The sequence below is a fragment of the Ixodes scapularis genome, unplaced genomic scaffold (genome assembly GCF_016920785.2).
Source record: "Ixodes scapularis isolate PalLabHiFi unplaced genomic scaffold, ASM1692078v2 PGA_scaffold4__175_contigs__length_147842914, whole genome shotgun sequence".
Taxonomy (NCBI): Eukaryota; Metazoa; Arthropoda; class Arachnida; order Ixodida; family Ixodidae; genus Ixodes; species Ixodes scapularis.
In genome coordinates, this window is record NW_024609879.1 from 92,521,066 (window position 1) to 92,545,419 (window position 24,354).

Sequence of the window (24,354 nt, forward strand, 5' to 3'; positions counted from 1 at the left end):
ATAATGGGATATGATTTAATCAAGTAATAAAAAGATTTCAGTTTCAGACTTTTTGCAGGCGCCCGATAAACATGTAATTAAATCACGGGACGTTTGCAGGGCGTTAATTTCAGCTCCCAGCACGCGTAGATACAAATAAAACTGGAAATAAAAATATGCAATACAGAAAAACAAAATGAGAGCTAAGTACCCGCGGAACAGGAGAAAAAGCCCCATCAGGATTATCACTCCCTCCACGAGCAAGAGGTGCAATTTCTACGTAACAAATCACCGCAAAACAGCTCAAAATGGCCTTGTTCTTTTTTTGTCACCCTGTACTGCAGGGTTTTTAGGCGCACCGCTAACTTTCATGTCCTAATAATGTGTCATCCGAAACGAGTTTGACTGATGAAATAAAAGAACTATACAAGGGCATAAGCTGTTCCTGAGAAATGGATTTTGTTTAATAGCGATGACCGAAACAAAAACTGTAGCTTGCTCCGAGAAAAACAAGTTTGACCGCAGATCGGCTTAGAGAATGAAGCCAATTCAATCCAGTGGAGGTATTGTTCAAGGCGTTGGGGTTTGTTGGGGCAGCTGACGGGTCGTGTGGCTTTGTGTTATGAATATGCGTTTTCGCTGTGTGCTTGTGATAGTTTGATTGCGTGAAATTGGCTGTGAACTAATCGCGGTAACCGTGAGCTTGGCTTCGTGGATCCATTTTTGGACTGCCGGTTCTTCAAAGGTGCACTCGCCACACTCGTCTGACCGGAGCACCCTCTTCACTACTTGAAACGGTCACAAACTCTAGTCCGACGTATCTCGGTCTTTTGCGCCAGTTTCGGTGTTACAGTGCTGTGCAATAATTCGAGATAATTAAGCCCGCCCACAAATTCCTAGTGTAATATAGTCTTTTTTTCTTTTTCTTACCTCATTAGGCTGGCCGTCCAGACGGAACGATATGCGGAGGGCAAGTTCGTCTGCCTCTTGCGCAGGGGGTAGCGGCGACGTCAGAACGCCGAGCCCCGATTGGCTGATCGCGACCCCTATCTGAGCGTCGTCTCCTCCTTTGCAACGTCGTCTGCTCGCAACGTCGTCTGCGTCTGTCTTAACTTTCCTGCGACTTTCGGAAGTGCAGAGGCCAGATTCACGAAACGATCTTACGCCAAAAATGTCCGTAAGACAAAACTTAAGAACAAATTCGTATTCACGAAACAAATTTTTGTAAGTTTTGCGCAGGTTACGACGAAATCCTACACACACAGCGAAAAAGTACACCCCTGGACGTGTAAACCGTTGTCCCAGGGCGGACTCCCCAAATGGTGTTCGTTTTACACGCGAGGCTCGGTGTATTTCGTTTGCACCCAAGGTCTCGTGTAAAATGAACATCTTTGAACGTGTACTTCGTTCTGCGATCACACGTCTAGGGGTGTTTTTTTACAATGGCGGCCGTTTGACGCAAGACGGGTTCGACGAGCGAGGCCCAGCGCTTTACACGGCTTTTCGCCGCAGCGAAAGCGTAGTTTGCACGTGTTCGTTCGTAATCGTCCATACGTGCTGAACTACCGCAAGCATTCACCCCCAAGCGCCGACGCCGTATCCATTACGGCGATTACGCGACAGTGGGAGCGACCATCGACTGCATCCAGCAGCGTGCTTCCCCATCGAGCAGGTCTCGTTCGCGTGGCGGTTCAGCCGATCGCCGAGGCCTCAAGCCGGTTGCATTGTCACCGACGCCGGGTAGTTTCCACAGCAGTTATCTTTTCGCGACCACAGACATGAACTTTATTGAAAAAGCCCGTTTGCCGCGAGCGACGACGAATAGCTCCGACACCGACCCTACCCGACCGGCGTTACCGACGTCCCGCTCACCTCTTTACCGCGAGCAAAGTTGTACGCGACGTTTCGACGTATCCACTCATATCTCGTGTGTACGCAAATTTTGCGGCTTTCCGGGTACGAATCGGCTACCGAAACGGCCAGCGAACGAAGACGAACTGAACGCCGGCGCTTTGCGCCATTTAAACACGCGGTTACTTTTCTACTAGACTGTAGCTATGTGGTGTGGTTCCTTACACATAAATGGACTACGTACAAACAAAGCTAAAATAAAATTGGGCGGCTGCTTGCGCCACCTAGTGAGTATGCGGAAAACTACAAAAAATGAAGGACATTTCGGCATTTGAGGGAGTGACACGCTCGAACACGGACGGCAGCATACCAACACATACATCACAGCACATACCACAAGATCAACATACAAGCATCTACATACACAAACAACGAACAGAGGCACTAACCACCCGACACTCCTACTCAATTGCAATAGAAACCCGCTCGGTATATATAGCAGACTTTTTGTTTCAGCCGAAGGTCCGGTGACACCCCCCGTATTTTATATGAACGTAACGATATTACACAATTATTACTTATATTGTACGGCGACATAAATATAATTTGGGAAGTAACACATTTCTCTTAGTCTAGATTATAGCTAAAAGACACCCTGTATTTAAAAAAAAAAAGTTTCGAGCTAGCCAAAATGTAGCAAAATCTGGTTTCGTTTTCGGAAGTTCGAGCGCTCAAGGCTGGAATGGGTTTGATTTACACGCGCTCCCGTGGAAATGAAATTATGCACGCTCGAGTCGATATTATTGACAGCGTGAAGTATAAACCGAATGTAAACGATTTTGCGAGCGACGAGAACAGCGACGGCGACCCGCTTCGCTGACGCTCGGTCACTCGCGCGACGACGCAAGCCGCATGAAAGCGGAACGGTGTTTTCTAGAAGTCCAAAAACCGAGTGACGCGACGAGCGATAGTAAGAAATCTTCGTAATACGTCGCTGACTCGTCGCTGTCGCCGTCGCTCGCTAAATCGCTTTATGCAGTTCAGCCTTTATACTCACGCTAGTGCCGACCTGCATTACCCGCTGAGCCCAAGCAAGCGATAAGGATATTCAAATATGTCACAACAGTGGCGTGCATTCGCTAAGAAAACATATATCTCAAATTCCTGCAGTTTGACGTCGGGATCCGTTACTTGTTCTGCTGTCACCTTGGCGAAACGGTCACTAAAGAGAAACTAGTCAGTTTGTTTTATCAGAAATTATAAAAACCTTATCTAGCCACTGTTATGCACAAAAGCACTCTGGAATTTCATATAAATAGTTTAGAATAAACTGAACACAATCGGTAACTTAATTTTCCAAGCATAATAATAAAAAAAAAATCTTAGAAAACAATGTATTTTTAAGGTGTTTCAAATAAAAAAAAACTGAAAAAGGAGCCTTATTTCAGCTGCACTATCACGTAAATACTTTGGGAAAAAAATATCTATTGAGAAGTAGGTTTTGCAATCTCTAATTTGCTTCTTTCAACTTTCCAGTTACTTTATGCGTACTTGCAGATTGTATCCTGACAAATCTAGACAAAATTGTATAAAAAGTAACAGTCTATATAAAATTTATAGCTTAATTAAATTCACATTTGTTTGATAATGTTCAATCTTAAATATGAGTTTTAAATTTCACATCTATTATTACAAATGATTGAATTACATGCTGCTTGATGCATGCTGTGCCGCCCCCCCCCCCCCCCTTTTAAATATATATATCCTGTATATTTGCTGGTTAGTTGTTGTAAACCTCTTAATGTCGTGTTATTTGTTTGTTGTTGTAGGTGTGTGAATGCATATGTTGTACCCCACTCCTACTTGGGCCTTCAATGGCCAGTAGTATCCTCTAAATAAAATTAAAAAAACAAGTGAGCAGTAAAAATCTGGAAGACAAAAGTAAACACAGAGCCGTGCAAAAAGGCATTCAGTATATGAAACAGATACAGATATGGGCCTCTGGCGGTCCATCGGTTCAGCCTCCACACCGCCTAAAGACGGCAGTGTTGCAATATTACGAACCAGGGCACAGGTAGACAGTTACCAAAAATCCAAACACAAAAAACTTACATCAGCGCTGTGCGAGTGTATATTTTTGTGTATTTGTATCTTGAGTAACTGGTCTATCTGTGCGCTGGTTCGTAATTATGCCGTACCAACTCGCCCAATCTGCCGTATTAAGAGTGTTGCAAAATACTTAGATCAACTATAATGCTAATGACTGCAGTGAATAAAAGCAAGCTACTCGTCGGAACGAGCTTGACGGTATGAGAATAAAGAGAATGTTTTCACAGTTAAACTCAGAGTCTGTTGCACCGTCTCTTCCGTCCTCAAGATCGAAAGTGCTACAGATTGGTGACCTGGACATGATGATTGACTCCGAGCACCTGCTATCCAGGGGAATGTTCTTCGTGGCCAAGGGCACGGCAATGGCTCTGCCTTTTCGGACGAAAATGCAGTAGGCACATATTCAACTTTCTCAGCCTCCACATCTGCAGCGCCTCCGCAACCACCTCTGCTCTGTCGCATCTAGCACTGGCATCTCCCAGCAATGGGCTGCGACCACCTTGCTTGCCCCACCGGCTTGGCTAGTGAATATTCATCGACATCTTCACACTGTTCACAAGGCATGTTGCTAGCCGACCAGGGTCTCCTCATCGTTGCCATGTCAGGCATTCGCTCTCAGTTCGGTTCCTCATCTTAGGGGATGTTGCATCGGCCCCGCAGTCGGCCGGCATCCCCCTTTCAGTCCGAGGCTGTACACTCCAAACTGATCGAGCCGGACTGAAAGCATGACAGGGTCGATTTCCCCCGTCTGCTGCCTCATTTCCTGACCTCGGCGTCAACTACCATGCACGGCTTCCAAACGCTCTCTTTCCTGCTCTCTAGTATGTCATCCTGCTTGCGGTACATGTCAACAGCAACGACACCTCTCTGGAGCCGCAATCACTTCAACAAAATCGTGCCATTCCTCACAGTGCAGAGCTGAGGGCGATAGCTCTGCGGCAGTCAATCGGTTCAGCCTTGGCATCGCCAAAGATGACAGTGCTACTCATACTCGTCACCACGAGCTCAACGACATGAGAATAAACAGAATGTTTTTATTGCTCGGAGTCGGTCGCAGCATCTTTTCCGTCCACAACATCATATACTCTATAGGTAGTAAGCAAGAGACACACTTCAGATGAAAAGAACAAATGCTCAGATCACACATGCCGCGGGTGTCCAAAATTATCTCTATCATGTTGAATATTGTTTTGGTTTTTTTAATTCTAACAGAAGACAAACATCATTATCGCGCAATCAAAATGAATACTTACGAAACACCTAAGTCGCAGTGTAAGTGCTCATCGCTGAGCTGCGGCTGTGGCATATATGTATTTATTTAAAAGTGCACCGATGATAAAACCTTCAGGTTTGGCAACAATACCGAGATTACAACGGTTGTTGTCCATTATAAAATACAAAAGAAATAAAAAATACCGGAAACAATGCAAGGTACAAATCTGCACAACAGGCTTCCGAATTCAACTACTTCGTCGTACTGGAGTTTGTTACAGTAATAACAGCTTTGGATGGGCTGTGAGGACAGCATTCACACTGAACTGGGTGCCTTGGTGACTATCACCAGTGTTGAGGAGTTGCCACTCCAGAGTTGGAACGATTCCGCACTTCCACAACCCTGGAATCGAATGCAAATAAAATGGTGGCAGCACTGGAATGGAATGGGAATGAAATTAGTAGTTACATTTTGCCCAGAATAGAGTAGGAATGGAATAGGCTTTGTTCTAATGCGAGCTGCTTAGATGCCGTCAAAGGGGCTTTCGAAACGGCATTATTGCACTTAGGTAACTGACAGTTTGGTTATCTGACTGCTTATGTTCTTTCGAGGATGAAAGTGGCAACCCCAGTGAAGCAACCCAAACTGTAGAGTTGTAGGCTGACAAGGGCAATTTACTCGATCTTAATCCAGGGTAAAGGTTTTGCACCTCAGCGTTCCAAAAACTACCCGTGCCCAGCACTTTTCAATCTGTGTTGTCACGTGACACGACCCACCGGAGTAACTCGGATCTATTTGGGCGAGATTTGGAACACAGCCAAAGTGTCGTTCCTGGTGCTGCGAGATGCAACCATAAGGCTGTTGGGACCATGTGTGATTACAGCACCAGTTGCAGGCCACCAGGCAGGGACAATGTCACACCGCCCGCACTTCGTTAATACACGTGACTCCTCACTTATTATGTATCTCGTAAAAGTGGAGGACATATACGGTTCTTTTGTGGAAAAGATGGGCGACTTAGTTTTCCTCTCTGTTACGAGGCTTTTACACCTGGTGGTGCGATCAATATCTGCAGTGCCCCCATACCAATTGCCACTAGTGCTATGTGCGACCAAAGCTCAACTTAGTAAAATCAATGATTGCGGGTAGGGTTTTGAATTTTGCAGTTGTCTACGCATTTCACAATGCCAGCTTTACGCCAACGTTATTTTCCGGTAACTTAGTACTAGCTGTCAAGTGCCATTTTCACAATCGGGAGGGATTGAGAGGAATGGAATGCAGCAGTTCAGCCATTCCAGGAGTAGGAATGGGCCCAGTTTTTCCTTTCCAGGAGTTCAAAGGAATGGAATTAGTATTAGAAAATTCCAATTCTCTGCAATGAAGTTGGGTGGAATGGGGAATCTTTTGTTTGTTTGCACACCTAGAATGTTTGAGATGACTCGAGAATCTTGTTTGTTCGAGCTCGAAACCTTCTAGATACCTACGGGCTTACAAAAAGAGCTTCGCATGGCTGCTCGAGTCAGTCGTCCTTTTGTCGCTGTCAAAGTATGTGCGGTCTTTGTTACTTTGTTTCTCGACACAAGTTCGCTGCATTGAACATTGATCTGAAGTTTTATTAATCAAGTTTGTTTTTGTTCATAACATATTGGTGGATGTGCAGGGTAACGCAGTCTATGCCCATAAAGCGTACCATCTGTGAACACGATAACTCTGAAGACGACAATCGTGAAGGCGACGTCCTTGAAATCATCCGAGGACGACTCCAACTCTGACACCAACGACGACCTCAACTATGGCCTCGGAAGCGACCCGGACAATGAACTTGACAAAGCCCCTGGCTACCACACTTAGACGAAAACATTATGACGACTTCTACGCTGATGATGAAACGGACGACAACTCCAAAGACCAAACCCGGCTACAATGTCAAAAACCAACCTGACAACGGCCTCGATGATAAACAGTCTTCAACCGTGGTGACGAGACTGATGACGACACTGATGATGACCCAGGCGAAGACTCAAACAATTTCATGGAAGACGATCCCGACTACGGCTTTGACAGTTATCCAAGGACAATCCGGACGATGACTTTAAAGGGCAACTCCGGCCAAAACTCGAAATTAAAGAAATTACTGGTATCGCTGTAGTGACACAAAATACGACCCCAGCCAAAATATTACGTCCGTGGGATGCCGCATTCTCAACTAATGCCGATAATAAAAATGTGACCCGCCGCGAGCCGCTGCACCTTAGCGGTCGGCTAGCGGGTTGCCGATCACTAAAGCAACATTGGGCCATGACGTCAGTATCGTTCTTTTTTTCCTCCAAGCGTTACGCGGAGTGCGCTTCTTTGAGCCGCTACCACCGCTACTTGGACTTGTGATTGTCATGTTTAGCCATTGCTTTTATCTGTAGCCCATGTAGCTTCGGTATAGCCTTTTGTTTATTTGCTTGAGAGGACTCAGACTGGTTTTAGCGAGCAACTCGTAGCGCCCAAGACTGCCCAGCTGTTCCTCGAAGGATGCCGAGTAGAACTTGTAGTGCTGTGGGCTGCTCAAACAACCCGCTGCACAACCCGGAGGTGCTTTTTCACAAGTTTCCAACGTACCAGAAATTGAAGAAGGTGTGGGTAAACGCTGTTCGACGAGTGGACTTTGGCTTTTACGCGCCCAAGGAAAAAAGAATGCAAAATCAGACATGTACAGCCCTAACACAGCAGCCCGTGCCGGAAAGCCTCAAAGCTTCGTGTCTGTTACTGACCCGCATCGCAAAAGCGAGAGGGCCCCCAGTACTGTACTTCACTGGCAGCGCGTCGTAGAGCAACGCCGCTCCATCCACGGAGCCCCGATGACAATTTAGGCCTAGCGACAGAGTACGGAAGACTGCACACACGGCGACAGCCGCTGAGTACGGTACTGAACGAGTTCACTCGTTTTCCAGTCGCTACCTTTTGGGTATACTAGCGACAAATACGGCATGGCACACGCACGGCGGCAGCGGCCGCCGAGTACGGCACTGTACGAGTTTACGGGTTTTCCAGTCACTAGCTTTTGGGTATACGCACTAACTCTTCCTACATGTGCTGGATAACTACCACATATACAGAATTAAAATAAAATCAGCTTACCTCCTACCTTTAGACGGCTAGCGCAACAGAAGTAGCTGCTGATCAACCTGCATACTCGTTGAACGAGAACGATCCTGACGTCACGTTCACATAGCGGCTGATTTCTAGTGCTGACAGGGCCTCGAGCGGCTAGTTTCAGTTTTGTTGGCCGTGCCCCAAACAAAACTTTGAGGCGTCCATATCTTTAAAACTACGCACAATAATGAGGAAAAAATTACACCTTGCAATTCAGGGACGCTGACTGCACTAAAAACAGTCATAATCCCAAAATTGAAAGTATGGTCCGGAGTTGCCCTTTAACGACAACCACGACTACAAACTTGACGGCGACCTTGATGATGAACCCGATGACAATACCTACGGCAAGTGTGGTATCTGTCACGAAGACGAACAGGACGACGACGCCTGGTATGTCACTCAACGAACGGGGGAAGTTTGCCAGCTTGGTCGCATTTTGATGCAAGCCACAACTTTCTGACGATGACTGCTACAATCTTTGTCACCACGACGCCCAGTTTCAGCCTGGCTACCCACTGTGAATCTAAACACCAATTCATCGTCGCAGCAAGGAACTGTTAAAGTGGTGCTTCGACCTCAAGGTTATTCGCTACATGAGACCTAAGTTGTAAGTCGTTGGCCAATGGCACATCAACATTGTCACGCTGCCTCTGCGACCCGTAGGCGATTCACGTCTTCCGACTCAACTGAACTAGGTATGCTCGGTAGGACTGTGAAAATCTGCTATTTACGAGACTCTATTTTGACCTAGTCTTGTTTAAGCTGTTAATTTAATTTTGTGTTGCATAAAGACGAGTCTTTCACAAGAGGGGAGTAATGCCACGTGCAAATAGCCGAGTCAGCAGCGTGATCGACTCGCATGCCGCTGACCCCGCCAGCGCATGTCCTTCTTTCTATTGTTTGCGTGACTGGAATGATGAGACGACTCTAAATTTTTTTTTGTTCGAGCTCAGAAACTTCTAGATACCCACGCGCTTACAAAAGTACCTTCGCTTGGCTGCGTGAGGCAGTTGTCCTTTCGACACCATCAAAAGTCTTTGTTAATTTATGTTTCTCAGCACAAGTTCGGCGCATTACACACTGATTTTAAGTTTAATAAAGAAGTATGTTTTTATTCGTGACAATATTTAGATGAATTTTAATAATTCAATCTTCTGATATTTCAAACTAAAGTGTGTGGCTTCCAGGGCCCGTTTGCTCAAGCGCTAACCGCGGCTAAAGTTAACCGCAGTACCTAGGAGAGGGATTTTGAAATCACGTGACTGGCTCGGCAGGAATGCAGGGAAACATGGCGGTGCCCCGGTGAGTGAGCGCCGCTCGCTTTGAAACTAATATGTCGTTGTAGCTGCAATATTGGGCGCGTTAGTCAGCAATGAATGGTGCCAGAGGCTTTCGCTTTGCCTTACCTCATTTAAATCGCAAAGCATGAGCATATGACCTCGCCGCATTTTTTAGATAGTCTTTCGATTCTGGCCATTCCTAAGCCTAAATGAACGCGATAAATGTTAGCATGGCAATGTCTTTGGAAAGTGGATTGCCTTGACTCAATCGGCCGGGTATTAATAGCACACAAAAGCAGACAGCGTCCCAATAGACCATATTAGACCTTTCTCTAAATTTCCCAAGCACCGAGGTGCATGCTACAAGTGTAGTTACACGCGTTGCACGTGCTGGCGTCTGAAGTAGTAACTGTTCTAAAGCAAAAAGTCTAAAACAAATTTTGTCTTGCACGTGCGTTGGTCAAATATTTATTATGATTATTTACTTTGAATCTTTTATAAGAGGAAGGCCAGTGCGCGCAGACCGCAGAATTATACTTCCAGCGTTCTTCTCGATGCTTGGGTAATTTAGAAAAAGGTCTATAGGGATGCTGTTTGCTTTTGTGTGCAATCAATACCCGACCGATAGAGTCAAGACAATCCGCTTTCCAAAGATGTTGCTAAGCCGACAATTACCACATTCATTTAGGCTTAGGAATGGCCAGAGTCGAAAGACTATCTAAAAAATGCGGCAAGAGCCTTGCTCATGCTTTGTGATGAAGTGAGGTAAGGCAAAGCGAAAGCCTCCTGCACCATTCGTTGCTGACTAACGCGCCCGGTATTGCGGCTACAACGACATATTAGTTCCAAAGCGTGCGGCGCTCACTCACCGGGGCACCGCCACGCTTCCCCGCATCCCTACCGAGCCAGTCATGTGTCTTCCCTAGGAAAATCCCTCTCCTAGGTACTGCGGCTAACTTCAGCCGCGGTTAGCGCTTCGAGCAAACGGGCCCTGGAGTTTGAAATAATGAGTCGACTGTAAAACACCATTTATGCTACCCCAAGTAGCAATTTATTTTAGTGTAATTTGTGGAATCTTTTATTCAGACCGAACACTTCTTTTTCAATAAGCTTGTCGGCATAAAATTTAGACTATTTTTTATAGCCTAAACGTAGCAAGCGTTCAAAACAAATACAACCTAGTGCATCAGATACACAGAAAACACAATATTAGCAAATGCTACTTTTATTGAACACATCTGGAGTTTCTGTTGGATACATACAGCGCTGTGAAGAAGTACACCATTCTTATATGAAAATAAGCTTCCCACCAGTGAAATTTCTCAAGTTGGACAGCCTTGTTGTAAGTCAGGCACGTTAAAGAGAACCCTGCCCAAGTTTTCATAGACACTCTTACAAAGTTGTTTCATCCGTACAATAGCGACTTCAAGGTATATGTGTAGAAACTTCCCAAAGTGCAAACATTATGTGAAGAAACTGCATTTCAAAGTTGACGTCCTCGCAACCCCCCCTATCGGTAGCTGCTCTACCGGCAACAATGAAAAGAACTATAGAAAGACCGCTGAGGCCACATAACGTAAGACATGGTGTCCAAGATTCGCCATGGACAGCATTGTCGGTAGTTGGACTTGTTTGTGCTCACTCTTTTACCCAGTCTGTCGATTGACAGCTATTTAGAGTGCATGATAGGAACTATTTGTGCTGTAGACATAAAAACATGTACATGTTGCCCCCCCCCCCTTTTAAATCTGGCAGGCGAGACCACTCGAAAATGTTTGAGAGTAGCTGTGTAGAACTGACATGTTCTAACATTCTGATGACACAATTATTCATATTAAAAGGTATGCTTAACCGAAATTAGAAGCTTGCAAAACAACACTGGGGCGGTAGGCGGGACGCTGCAAAACCCCCAAAACATCACACATAGAGCATTATTTCTATCGGATGGCCGTATTTTTGGAAACATGTGGGATTCAACAAGGCCGACGAGACGTGATGTCGCGATTCTCATTCCCTCTCCTCTAGGCTTCATCCCCTTAAGCAGGTGAACCGAAGCGGGAATGAGAGAAGCGAGGCCGCTTCCCCTCATTCTAAAGTGTACCAGGAGAAGTATGATGTCACATTTCTTGTTTGATTGTGCCCTTTCCTTTCCAAGAATACGGCCATCCGTTTGAGATATTAATGTATGAGTGATGTTTCGGAGTTTGTAGAGCTCCCATTCAAAGCTTCCGCGGCCTTATTTTATGAAATCCAAATTTTGGTCCAGCATCCTTTTAAACAAGCTTTTTCAAATATTAGCATAATGAACATACAATTGGACAACTTGCTAACTCACAACAGCATCCTCCCGATGATGCCGTACAAAGGTTCTGTCACACGCACCAACCGAGGGGATTGCTGCAAGTCCATCCACCCTCAACGTTTTGGTCACCTTTGAGACTGAAGAACTGCTGTATGAGGCCCGTCCAGCCACTGCGCACACAAAGAGAAACACGGGAAATAACACTCAGTGACGAGCAAAGTCTCTGGGCGGAAAGCCCTCCATGACAAATGAGCACTGTTGGGTTACGGCAACGGCGTAATACACAGGTTCTGCTTCTTGGATGCCTTCACCGCTGCGGTGGGTGGTCGTAGCTAGTCGTAGCAGATAGTGTCACGTTTGTTGCTCGTACCAAAACACCAAAACCGTGTAGTATTCTTGTTGCCGAAGTTCATAAGCCTACGTTCCCGGTCTACACACACTACACAAAGCCAGCCACGAGCAAAGCTAGCTAACCCCATTTCTGCTTCGGCGACAAACCGCCAGGGCGGTGACACCGCCGCTGAAACTTCTGCCTCGGCTCTTCAAACCAGGGCCCCTCAGTGCACAAGCATGACACTTGCTAGGCTGCTCTGCCTGTACCAAGTGACACGCGCCCGCATGTTCACTCTCATAATTCTTCTGACTGTACGTGCCCCGTATTGTACACGGCCATACTGTGCACATGGCGAAAGTTCCCTTTTGAAAGTGCTCCACGGTCGGCTTACAATGCTGCGAACACATAGCACATGACCACTATAGGTGACGACACTTGGGACACTTGCCATCCGTCGTTGTGGCGCAAAGTCGCTTTCTCAGTCGTCCTCACAAGGGGCAAGGAAAGGCAGGCACTGCATAAAAAATCAATACATATTATAACACTGGCTGTGGCAAACTAGTTTCAAAGATGATACAGTCATGTCTTCTTAATATGGACACCTCCGTACTATAAAAAGATTTTTTTTCTATAATGTAAGGTGTTTATATGAGAAAATTAAATTTAAAACAAAAATTGGATAACAAGCATAACCAAACAAACAGTTTATTCAGCTAAAAGATAATGAGATGTGAGTTTGCTCTATCGCTTTACAGCCGTTTAACATGTAGCACTACTGTCGTTTACAATAACAGATACCCAGGCTGTAAAGTGATGATCGGCTGAATAGCAAAAGATGTTGCACTGTATGCACAAGCCGGATGTAATTGACACTTAGCTGCCGGCAGTTAGGATCCTATAATCTTATGATCGCAGACGGGAATTACATCTGGTGCCTACGGCTGGAATAATGTCTCGCTTCGTAATAGAAAAAGCACAAAAAAAAACACAGGATGGAGAAACCGGGTGTCACAAATTCAGGCTTCTCTTCATTTTTTTAAATACTTTTATGACCTTTTTTTTGGACCACTTTAAGTGTTGGTACGGTCAAAAAGGGGGAGTGTGGTGCCACTTTTAATCTCAGTTCGTCCCGTCGTAGTTCCTTTCTAAGCCCCAACGAATTTGCTCGTTTGCGGAATGGGTTTTTGTTAACGGGCGACGTAGATCATCCCAGGTCACAGTTTGTGGGTTTGACCTCGCGGATGGAGGGGTGCGTATACTGGCTCGCGTATGGTGCCGATTTGACATGCAGGGGCGCCGCCGGGATACAAAGATGTTTACGCTGGCTAGCACGCTTTTTGAAGGCGGCGGCTTTGCTCAGTCTGCCGCCTGTCGTGTTCTATGTATCGGCGATAATTGATGTTTTTGGACTCGTACGGGGGAATGGATGGGCACATATGTTTGGTTGTCTGAAAAATGTAATAGGTTTTGCCATTTGGGTCGTTGCTGTGTAGCTTTGTTTTTCTTGAAAGTTGACTGACCCGAAAGGCGGGGAAACGGGAGGTTGGTCGGTAGACGAGCCTATAAAAGGGGGTTCGGGAACAAAGAAGGTAGTCCAACCCCAGAGCTGGCCGGGTTGCTACTCAACGTGGTTACTCCCTGCAGATGAGTCTTGGAACGTGTAATTTTTGGCTTCTGCCCTGCCTGTCGGACAAGTGTTTGAGTTTGTTGTGCTGAAGCGTGTGTGGCTGTGTGGTGCGCGGTGTCGACCTCATCAAGCCTCTAATTGGACCGCTGGACTTCGAGACGCCGTTCTTCGGCCAACAACTCCAGACTACGGACTGCTCTGGACTCGGCACCTACCGGAAAGCTAAGCCTGGTTTTCTAGGACTTGTCTACTGCATTCTCTGGCTCTGAAGTATGAATTGTTGAATGTTGGGAAGATTTTTACACAGTGCTACTTTCTGTCGCGACTGTTTTGGGGGATTATCCCATGTGTGTAGCGGTAACGTTCGAGCTCCATCTCGGTTTGCTCTCGTTGTTAGTGTCGGGTTTTCGTCACCGTTTTGTTGGCTTATTCCGGTTTTATGAGCGTCGAGTCTTTTTAGTATTAGTTTCTGGCTCGCAGGGCTCCATAGCTTTGAGCTGGAGTGTGGTTTGTGTTGAGTGCTCTATTGCCGTGTACAGCTTAGTTTTTCACTTTATTAAATCTAATCTTTTGTTTGCTTATCCTCCCTGTGTCATCATCTTTCTCTACTGATTATACACCAGGCGTGGACCTAGCGCTAGTCAATGGTCGAACTTAGCTCTCTTGTTCTTTTCCCGTAATTTCTCGTTTATTCTCAGAGTGGATCATTGAATTATTTTTATTAATTTGAACCCCACTCCGTGACACCGAAACAGATGGGAAAGCACCACAACGTATTAAACTCGTCGAACATTAAATGTTCTTGAATTATACCTCACCCATGCTTGCTACGTGATGAAGCCCAAAGGTTAGTTCAATGCCAATCAATATTAAATGTCTTTAGATGGGCACCTGCTGCCCGATCATGGCCTTTATTGCAAAGCACTGTTCACACATTTGCGAGTCCTGCAGTGCCTTGTGGAATGGTGGGCGATACTTGCCGTTCCGCAAGGCACTGCAAGACAGATCAGGCTCAACTTTTGAATGTCGACGTGCTTACGGAATGCTGCAGCAAACCAATCATTCGCCGAGGGAAAAAGAAAGGAAGCTGCATGCCTCCGTGTGCTCATTGCCAGTGTTTTCTGCTCTGCTATGTACCCTCCTTGTGTGCTGTGATTTGCAAGCCAGCGCGGGATATATTTCCTTGATTTGTTTGTCTGTTCAGCTGTGCGAGGTTGTGATTGAAACAACCAAGAAGTATAGACCGCCATTCTTTTCATCAAGCTAAGGCTTCGCTCATCCGAACCGGGGACGATGACTGCTGTTGTTTACACGATTTTCGACAGCTATGTGGAGTGGCTTTGTGTTTAAAATTGCAATCTTAAGTGCAAAAAGAAGTTACCGCAGACTATATTGTTAAAGGTTGATTTCAACTGGCAGGCTCTGGCTACAACCACCTTAATATTCATTCAACATTGTTTGCATTTCTACTTACCCGTGATCGCTTCATTTGCCAAACACGTTAGTGGCCGGTCACCTTACCAATGAAACTAATGTGCTGGTGTCTCCGGCGAAGAATTCCCTCAGGGCTACATGCAATGCACAACCCAGTTTGTAGCCCGTTGTGACTGAAAGCTTTCACACTGGGGAAACGTTGTTGTCACAAACGCAGTCAAAGAATGCGATAGGATTGAAAGAACAGGGGGATTGTCCAAGTTGACTGACTGCATGAGCATATGTTTCTATCGCCACCGTGTTTCCTCCACGCAGGCGACGGAGAAAACGATATAGAGACTCCTCGCGCTTGCCAATGCCAAGTTTCTCTAAAACGTCGAAATACGAGACACCCAGCAGCGAAGTGTCGATATTGCCGGAGAGAGCGGCGGGACAACGATCAGCGCAGGATCGCGGCTTCGCCACTCTTATGCGACGGTGTCTTCGGTTTCCGCTCTCTGCAGCTTCCACCGGGACGCTAGCCGTTCCTAATTGTGCTAGCTTTGAGCACCACAGTTCATAGGGTTCACAACGCCCGAGCGAAAGCTCGCGCAAAAGAACCGGCGAGCAGTCGGGTCGTTTCCAATCGATGGGGTGGCTAAACGCCGGTTGTGTGAATCGGGCTTAACGCCTGAGCCGGCTTGCTCAAAGCAAATCTAACGTTCTTGAATGTCATGTAATTAAAATCTGAGACGTGCTACATTCTATACAAACTTGATAAAAAAAATCAAACACTCACCTTCGGCTGCTACGTCCGCCGTACCGCTTCAAGGCAGAAGCAACATGGCGCTCGACGTTTTGGGGTGTTGGGCTGGGGTGTTTTCAGTGTTGCTTACACGCCTAGTCGTGTAAACCGAACACGAAACACCAATTTTTACTACCCCAAGTAATTTTTTGACGATTTATCACTAGCAGAGCGTGTAAAAATATGCTAACGAGTGAAAATGGGGTGTAAACAGGCGAAATATTACATTTTCGCTAACAGTGTACGACAGCTCCGAAGCTGTCTTACGCACTTCTTACGATCAAATCAGCATGGCCGACAGCGTCGCGGTCGCGACGACCCACGGACGTTTATTTTTCTACGTGCGCTTCTCACGCGTCCCAACTTCAAGCAGCAAGAAAAAAGTATAAACTACTTGAAACAGACCACGACGAACAAGAACGCTGGATCCACAAACACCCGGGAAAAGCTCCAACGGCCACGGTTCCACCGACACCGACGAAGCGAGCTCCGCAGTTAGGCCTACAGGCACTCGGCGACTCGGCGACCATCTGCCCACGACTGGCTGGCGTGCTGAATGGAATATGCCCGCACGACCCTTGTGAACCCTTCCCGTATTATACTTTGATCGCTGACCTCAATTTTAGATTAAGAGGTCAATTTCTTCCTCTTGTTACCTCCCTGTTTCCCGAGGCAGCGGTGACTGTCGCCGGTGAAAAAGTGGTGAATCTCCGACAGACGCAGGAAAGGTAAAGCAGCCATCGCTTTGACTAGCAGACGTAAAGCAGACGACGTTAACTGCGCCAACCCGCGGGCTGCAGACCTGTCTATCTTACACCCTGCCGCAGACGCCGTTAAAGAGTGAGGGGTCTCGCCGCACACGAAAGGATGAAATAAGTATTTGGGAGGGAACTTGCGGGACACCAACACGCTCATTCTCGGTTCTTAGCAAACAAACCTGAGCGCCTCGGGACACCTCGCCAGTGAGTCCTATGACTTCCCTCCTTGATGCGCATCTGCTAGTTGTTAGACAAAAACAACGTACCGCTTGAGTTATTTCGTCTGCCCTCTCTGAAAGGCGAAGTCGAGCTCGCTCGTAAAGACCTGCACTTCCGAAAGTCGCAGGAAAGGTAAGACAGACGGAGACGACGTTGCGAGCAGACTACGTTGCAAAGGAGCAGACGACGCTGAGATAGGGGGTCGCGATCAGCCAATCATGGCTCGGCGTTCTGATGTCACCGCTACTTCCTTTCTTATGCGCAGAAGACGAAATTGAGCCTACTTGCGAGGCGTATAGTCACCGATAGTTCCGTCCAGAATGAACTCTACCTATCTGGAGCGCAAGTTCGTCTCCTTGCGCGGGCTTTCAAGGATGTCAGAAAGCCGAGCTCTTATTGGCTGACTGAACAAAATGGTGGGTACAGCTCAAAGGCATCTAGCATTGAGGTCTACCCACTGATTCTTTCAATCAAAGCCAATCGGAGCTCGGCATCAGTCTGACGTCACCCGCAACTCCTGCGCAAGCAGCAGACGACTTGCTCTACACATACTCCGTGTTACTACCGTAAAGTTCTGAAAGAACGCCCACCCAAAATGATGAGAGAAATGGTGAAAAACATGGGGTGGGGCTATCTTTAGGGATGCAACAGCAAAACTTTATCAAAAAACTAATAATAAACACCCAGGCACCGGCTACTAACCAAGTGACGCGGGAACTGATACCGCAGATCACAGACACTGCAAATGTGCTTCACGATGTGATAAACGCGCAGGAATTTGCTACGAACTCCCGTGTCACGGGAAAGGATACCGCAAGTTGCGGGCACAGCAGATTCGCGTTTCACGGTGCGAAGGATCCGCGGTAACCCGCCGAGAACGCGCATCTCACAGGAACAAATACCGCAATTTGTGGACGCAGCAGATTGAAGGTTTATGGTGCAATAAACATGCGGAAACCTGCTAAAAACTTGCCGGTCACGGGAACTGATATTGCGCGCAGGTCGTGGACGAAGACTCGGGAATCCGCTACAAACTCCTCTGTTACGGGAACAAATACCGTAGGTTGCGCAACGCAGTAGAATCATATGTCACGATGCAATACACGCGGGGCCAACTCGCGTGTAATTGAGATCACGCGCCCAGATTGCGGACAAAAACTCGGGAATCCGATACAATTCTTATGTCACACGTACGGATACCGCAGGTTGTGGACGCAGAAGATTCGCATTTCAGGGTGCAACATACACGCGGGAGCAACTCGCGTGTTACGGGAGACAATATCGCGCACGCAGATTGCGGACAAAAATGCGGGAACCCGCTATGAACTCGATTGTCAGACATACAGCAAGTTGCGAGGTTGATGCGATTTGCTTTGCACATCGCGTGGCGTCCGATAAGAACCGGGGGGTGGGCGACGTTTCAGGATTTTTAAGTTGTGAATATTTAGTAAACAAAAACGGCATGGGCGGTCTCTTAGGGGTAAGCATTCTTTCGGAACTTTACGGTAGTGGGGTGCAGTACAGGCGAAGACAATGCCAGGCGAGGGGAGAAAAGGTAAGTGCTGGGAAGGCTGGGGACAAGGAGAGAAACCTCTTTAACGTTCTAGTGCTCTCCCTTTCTCCCCATGCCCTCCTCTCCCGTCCCACCTTCCTAGTGCTTGCCCTTTCTCTCTTCACCTAACCTTGGCTTCGCCTGCACTGTACATAAATAGTGACATGGAGTATAGTTCTGAAAAAGTGAAAAGAGTGGAGGGTTTCACAAGAGGAGGTTGTCCTGCTTATTTTTTTTTTTCTACAACATAATATGGCATTTAGGGGTATCTTTATAATCCTCCTAATAGTTGAAGGTGGCGGAACAGTGCGCTTTGTAACAGCAAGCGTGTACAATAGTGTCTTTTGCAGTTTAGTCTAGTCATCGCAGGGCCGGCTCTAAGCCACAGCATAGAAGGAGAACCATGGTTTCAAGTTGAGTTGTTTGTACTCCCCGAGGATAGAGGGAGGCACCAATAGGTACTGGCGTGGCCAAATACTTGCTAACAATTTTGCCGCTATATGCGTATGGTACCCTCTGGATACTTTGGAGTCCATACCTCAAATATTCTGTTTTGGCCTCTGCCCCAAATCGAGAGCGAGTTCCGAGCACAAGCTCACTTATAGGGTGCGCGCACTTCTGGCATGTTGCAGCAGTCTTCCGAAGGCCTCGGCGCATCCGCACCCACAAATTCCTTTTTACTCCCAAGGGCGAACAACGTAGCATTTGGATGAATGAACAGGCAACTAACCATTACTTGCCTCCTGGGGACCACGGCAGGACTCATAGTGCAAACAATAAAGTGGCCAGCATGTGGTAGTCACAAAAAATGGTATGACAGACCAGAGTACAACGATGAGCACTCGTACGGTGGTCATCAACAGTTCAAGAATGAGTGAAAAGTTTTATACCCTTTTCGTCTTTTAGTCCTCACGTCATTCGTGGTCCTTGTGGGTTCGCCATCCCCGGCAAAAGCAATCACGGACATAAAAAAAAGTGCAGGGTCGCAGTGCGCTTACTGTGAGTGATTGGTTTAGTCGTCCATAGCAGATGCACAAAAACGATGACTGCCGCTATGACACTTTTGGTGTTGTTCGATTGGCTTCGTCGTATCGTAGTGTCGGCTGCGGTCGGATTAAAACTGAAATCGTGTATAGCGTTTACTTCATCCGAATCCACCACTTCTAAGAATCACCGGTTCAGGAGGTTCTGTCATAAAAGTGCATGAGCTTCTGCCCAAACGACTGTGGTCACTTCCTCAGTCGAGGTTGATTGGTCCTGCTGGCTCCATTGAGGAACGGTGACCTAAATTGAGCTCCCCTGGTCTCTTTTCTACCTATTTTGGCTTATCGTTTTGCCCCCAAATTCATTCTAAAATGCTTCTTTCCTTTTGCCTGATTGCACACATAGTTTCGGCCTGGGAGTCCTCGAACCCAGTTTTCCTCCACGTGGCGTCGGTTACTTTGAAAATTGTGGGTGTCACTTTCTATTTCTCCACATGTAGCATACTCGTCCAACTCATGTGGCAACATTGTGAGTCAAACTTTCTTTTTTCCAGCTGGATGGAGATGAACTGCTGCCTCTCGCGGCTGGAGACTGACAGAGCCGTTATCGGAGCCCTTTGTTTCGATGACTTGGTAAAATGGCTCTCAACATGGACATGGTCTTTCCAGGCAGTTTAAGAAAAAAAAAATTTAGGGGGGAGGGGCGGAACTTCAGTGTTTTTTTTATATCAGCGTATTTTACAACTCTGTATTTACTTTTTTGATCTGTGTATCCTGCTTGTGATGATACTGCGTGTGTTTTTACTTGAGGTTGACCCTAAGGCTGCCAATTCATCCAGCCACGTCTGTGATTGGTTGTGGTTAATATTTGCAATTGGTGCTACCTGTTTCTGAGATATTGGAATGTCAACTTCTGGTGTGTACTGCCTGCTCATTTGGTGTGTACTTTTTGAAATGTCATGCCAGTGTTACCATGTTACCCTTTCATGGTTTTCTATGATCTGCAAGTTGTGTGGGGTGAAATATATTTAGAACGTGAATAAAGCGGGAGTTATTTCACGAAACGGGGAAATAAGTAGTACATTCTTTGAGAACATTGTGTTTCTGTGTGTAGCTGCAACTTTTTGTGAACAGTTTTAGACGTACAGTGCAACCCACTTATAATGATAATGAGCAAACCCAATATTTCAATCATTAAAACCGACTATCGTTGTATCTGGACTAGAAACTGATAATTTCCTGTCTAGAAACTCCAAAAACTGATTGTTATAAGCGGTATATTGTTACATGTGGTATCGTTATAAGTGGATTGCACTGTAGTCGACCTCCACTTTTGCAAGTTTATACATGAGACGATTTTGTGCATTGCTTTTTCTAGGCTGGAAACTATCTGAAATACTTGTAAACTTTGGTGCCAACTTCACTGAATTATAATGAAACTCAACCCCAACAGCCGAGCGAAGTAGTAAAGCAATGTCCGTGTTGGTCAAATAGAACACCTCTGACACGAATCACTAATGACTTCACCATAAATGTAGAAGGTGTCGAGGTTATCTTCTCACTAAAGCTTTTTGTCAGGCTAGGAGATGCGTTATAAAAAAATAAATATAGCACAGCAGGGTTGAAGAAGAACCGGAACACAAACACACAACATTTGTCTGCGTTACATTCCCCCTGTTCGTCATTTCACGCCGTTTCTCGCCACTTATTGTGTGCACGAAACTTTTCCTTAGAGACTAACATTTCATCAGAAATGAGGCAGGTACGTAGGTCGGTCAAGAAAACTCCCGATGCAGATCCAGAATATAGAGCAGAGACATTGAAGTTTCATCAAAGGCAGTGTACGAGATAAAAGTATTTTATACACTGTCGTCCACGAAAGTCTCGAGGAGATGGCTTTGAGACTCGGTCGTCTGTCTGTCGATGGAAGTTTCAAGAAGATAGTCTTGAAGCTTCCGCACCGTCTGCTTGTCCCTCTTTCCCCGGTTTTTCGTCCTCCGTTGCGAGCGTCCCGTTGCTGCACGCGTCGAAGCTAACCTTTCGAATCGTCTGTCCCCGACAGCCTACGAAGAGACCGCTCCGGGCGTGGCGACCGAGTTCCCCTCCTGCTACGAGTGTGGCTGCTTCTTACCCGACCGAGAACTGCTGAGCCTCCACCTGAAAGAAGCGCACAACTCCAGGAAAGGCAAGTTTGAGTGCAGCCGGTGCCCCTACTCGAGCATCAACAAGTTCGACGTCAAGCGCCACGAACGCATACACACCGGCGAGAAACCCTTCCAGTGCCGGTTCTGCAACCGGGCATTCAATCAGTCCTCGACACTGATCTCGCACCGGCGGACACACACGGGCGAGCGCCCGTACCGTTGCGGCCGCTGTGACCGAGGGTTCAGCAGAAAAGGCGACATGCAGCGCCACTGGAACAGGTGCGACGGCTTCGTGTGACCTGGCCGAAGCCCCGCGTCTACGACGAGCTGCTCGGTTCAGACGTCCTCGCACCGGACAACTGCGCGCGTGGCAGCACTTGCCTGCGACGTGCGCGGCGTGAGCTTCGTGAGTGTGTCGACTGCGGTCGCGTGTGGGACGACCGGGCACGTGATGCAACGATTTTGCGTTTGGCGGTCGCCCTCTTCTGCCAACTCCACCTGAGCTCGGCGGGACGAGGAATCTTGGGGACTCACTGTCATCATTTTTGTGTCATTTATTGCCCGGAGGGAAGGCCTGCAGGCCTGCAGAGAGCAGATTGTCCAGTGTTGTCACTTGCTCCTGTCGTTCAGCGCGTGTTACGAATGGCAACTAAAAAATTGATCGGCATTGGCCGAAGACGGATTGCGCGTAGCACAAGCAGCCTCTCTGTTTGTTCATTGCATTTTTACAACACTAAGTATTGTAAAATGTCGAATGGACACTTACCCAGACTCAATTGCATTACTGTAAAATACCGGCGAAGTACCCGCAGTACTTTTACTGAAAATTGGGTTAATCTAGACATGGGCAAGCACTTATCCAGTCAAATTGGGCAGTTAACGAATAATTTGCAGAATTCTCAAGTGTGGGAAATTTTAATAGTGGGCGCTTCTGCGATATCTTATGGTAATAAAAAAAAAAATTTGGAGCAGGCACTTGCTTGAGTATATGTCTATAAATATGTCATGTACTCTCTCCTTTTTCAAACTGTATGGAAAACAAGGTAGAAACTTGTGTCGGTGTGAGCGCATGCTTGGTATTCAAGTAAAGTGTCAACATTTCCAAGTCGTACGGTTTAGAACGGGTCTCCAAATGCAAAGGAATTTTAACATGCATAGTTACACAGATATGAAACGGGACTAAGAATGATGATGACAATGTCCAATAAATAATAAGACGAAAGATGCGCCTTATGATTGGCAGTTTTCTCTAGTTTTATTCGCAGGCCGGGCTTCGTTAATAGAACTGCAGCCAGCCACGGCCAGCTCGCTGGTTGGAGTTTGGAGACCCCTCATTTAGAACATACTTCAATTTACCGTGCTCTCGCATCTCCTACGATATTACATTATTACAGATATAGATGGATGCCTATACAGCTGTATGAAAGACTTGAAGCAGCTTTTGCTTTCAACCAGCTTTTATTAACAATCAATGGCACTGACAACGAAATCCACCCGTATCGGGAATTTCGTTGCGATTATTATCTTTGATTTATACTTAACTGTTGGTCTCTACATCGGAGATGCATGTTTCTGCATTTACTGCCCATTCATTAGGTGTACCTCATGATGGAAATATTATGATCTTGTTTTTTTGTTTTTTTTCATGCTCCTTCCTGCTGTTCTTGTATGAGGATAAATATAAATTAAAACAATCATGATACAAAACAGAAAAACAGGTTCATTGTGCACAAACATTCTGATTTTATATGCGGTTATACTTTTTGGGGAGAATATTTTGCCCAATAGTTAATGCCAAGGCATGACACTGCATAAGTTGGCTTGTTCGCATCAGTCTTGTGCTTGGCTTCGTGTAGGCTGAAAGTTACGTGAAATAAAAATTTCGCGCATAGTTTACCGAATTGTTAACCCCTACATGAAGATCAGAGAGTGATAGCAGGAAGATGGATTTCTATATGTAAAATCTTAGAAGAAAGTAACAAAAGTATCATTTTTTTGTAAAATAATATTCTCCTGACATGTATCACTAGCAACTCAGCCATAAATGCAGAAGTGGACAAAATCAGCTTTTCACTAATGCTTTTAGTCTGGCTAGGATATGCATTCCGAATGATTAAAAAGCACTCAACAAGATGTACGGGATAAAAGGCAAGCACTTCAGATTTGTGTCTGTGCTACATTCTTGTTCATCGTTTCATTCTTTTTTTTTTTTTTTGATAATTTTTTGTGTACTTGATGGTATACTTTAGTGACAAACACTAACTAGAGATAAGTAAGGTATTTGAGTTGGCAGCAGTTTGTAACATGAACCCAAGACGTACAGCAAAGGACATTAAAGTCTCCTCGAAAGCAACATGCCAGTTGGATAGTTCTTCTATGTTGCCCATAAAAGTTCCGGGAAGACTACCTCGTCTCCATCCACGGAGGTCTTAAGAAAACTGTCTTGAGAACGTTAAGCTGTCTGTCCATCCATCAAAGTCCCACGAATGCTGTTTTGTCTCTCCATCCACGGATTTCTTAAGAAGACAGTCTTGGGAACTCTAGATTGTCTGTCTGTCCCACGTCCGTCAGTCTTGGGTCTCCCGTCATAAGTGTCTTGCCACCACGCGCGTCGAAGCTAATCGTCGAAAATGCATTC

At 46.3% G+C, this 24,354-nt stretch overlaps 1 long non-coding RNA gene across 1 annotated transcript; it reads left to right on the forward strand.

Moving 5' to 3' along the window:
• Nucleotides 1-530: 530 nt before the first annotated feature.
• LOC121045563 lies at nt 531-24,354 on the forward strand. Its single transcript, XR_006078203.1, has 4 exons — nt 531-776; nt 19,979-20,040; nt 20,127-20,205; nt 21,635-24,354. It is a non-coding gene; the product is annotated as an uncharacterized LOC121045563 (long non-coding RNA).